We start from the raw sequence: 2477 nt of genomic DNA on the forward strand, positions 1-2477 counted from the left end.
CAAGGACAGAATTGAATATTCTCTCAAAATATTTTGTATAAAATTTTAAAAATGGTAATAATAATAATAATAATGTAACATAAAAACAACAGCTTATCGCTTGGATCATAATTTATATAAAAATAAGAGTCAGGCATTGGAAAAGTACAGAAAACAATTTTGCTTTTGAGGGAACAAGTTCACCCACTAATTTTGTATTAATTTGTAGCATAGCATCTGTGCCAGGAACCATGCACGAACCTTCATTCCCACATGCGCACGCGCGCATATATATATATATATATAAAATTTTATTAAAACCAAAATAAGTTACATATTCTTTTTTTATTGTGATTAGAATCAAATTTTTTTTTCCAAAATTAAGAAATTTTTTTCTCCTCTTTACTAATTTTACAATAAAAATGTGCTACATGTCATTTTCTCATTGTAATTAGAATCAAATCTTTCTCTCTAAAATTAATAAATTCTCCTCTCATCTTTACTAATTTTATAATCAAAATATGCCACATCTCACTTTTTTATTATAATTGAAATCAAATCATTCCCTCCAAAATTAAAGAATTCTTCACTCTTCCTTACTAATTATGGGTGACTACGGATCGGATCGGATCGGATATGGCCAAAATTTCGATCCGATCCGCACTAAAATTATCGGATCGGATCGGATCCAATATCCACAGTTTTTAAGGTTGGATCCGATCCGATCCGCACATTTGCGGATCGGATCAGATATATCCGCAAAACACAAAAAAATATTTTTAAAAGCTTATTTTTATTAAAAATATATCAATAAAATTCATTTTTTCTATTCTTTTAAATATATTTACTCTTAAAATAATATTAAACATACTTTTCTTAAATAATAAATTAAAATAATACAACATATATGATAATTATTAGTTGAAATAAAACATAAAAAGAATATTTACTTATTTATTTCTTTATTTTTGCGGATACGCGGATATGTGGATACCAACACAAAATCCGCAATCCGATCCGATTAGTGTGCAGATCTGATCCGATCCGATTCGAAAGCCTTGCGCATTGGATCCATATCCACAATTTTCGGATCGGATTCGGATAAACACCGTCGATATGCGGATCGAATCCGATCCATGAACACCCCTATTACTAATTTTACAACAAAAATGTACCACATGTTATTCCCTCATTGTAATGGAAATCAAATTTTTTCTTCCAAAATTAAAGAATTCTCCCACTCTCCCTCTTCTTTTCTCTATTTCTCTCATTCCTTCAATCATTTTATCTATTTTATATATCATTATCAATGTCAATGACTAATTACTAATTTGATAATCAAAATGTGCAATATGACATTCTCCAATTGTATTAAAATTAAAATTGAAATATATCTGTATTATGTATTATATATTACTATCTAATTTAATAATCAAATGTGTCACATCTCACATGACACTCTTTATTAAAATTGAGAGAAAATATTTTTTTTTAAATTAATAAATTTCCTTCCTAAATTCTCTCATTTATCTCTCTCTATTTTTCTATTTCTCTCTACTATTTTTACTCATATATAATTTATATTAGTAATTTGACAAATCAAAATATGTCATTCGATATTTTTTTATAATTAAAATAAAATTTTTTCTTTCAAAATTAATAAACTCTTACTCTCACTCTCACTCTCATTCTTCATCTTTATCTTTATTTCTCTTTTCTATATATTCTATGGTCTACAAGTGGAATTGATGAGATTAGTTGGTGGCATTCTCGCTTCTTGTTGTTCATTACAAAACAAGGAGGAATATAATGCATTATTATTAAGAGTTTTTCTCAATCTATAATGTGGTTTGAATCATCTCTAAACACTGCACTTTATATATATATGCACCAGATCGATACTCCAATTATTTTAACCGTGGATATAAATCATAAAAAAAATATATAATATATATTAATTAAAATCAACGGTTATTTTAACCGGTACACCAGTACTTTCCGATACACTTAAAATGTTTCCTATGGTATATATATCAATATATGATGTGTACATATATATGTAATAGGAAGAATGTTTTCTTTTGACATTTTGCTGTCTGGATTATTCAGATGGCTTTCTCCTCGTTATTGCTGATTCATTATGGAATTAAAGGTAAAGAGCTTCAATAATGAATTCTAATTGAATATTTAATCTTATTTTTGTCTGAATTTAATCCAAATCTCAATTATTACTATATTAGAACTTTGAGAAATCTATTTTGACCCAACCCACTACTATATACCTTGAATGAAATAAAAATCTTTCAGGTAAGATTTTTTCATTTGACAGTTTATTAGTAAAAGATTAAGACTATATCACTCTTATCAATTTTTACCTAATTAGACCAATTTCAATGAAGTATATTTAGAGAATCATTTTAAATAATTTTAAAAAATAAATTGATTTAGAATTAAAATTTGTATTAAAATTAACAGATAAAATAAAATCAATCTCACTT

Source organism: Arachis ipaensis, chromosome B06 (genome assembly GCF_000816755.2).
Source record: "Arachis ipaensis cultivar K30076 chromosome B06, Araip1.1, whole genome shotgun sequence".
NCBI lineage: Eukaryota > Viridiplantae > Streptophyta > Magnoliopsida > Fabales > Fabaceae > Arachis > Arachis ipaensis.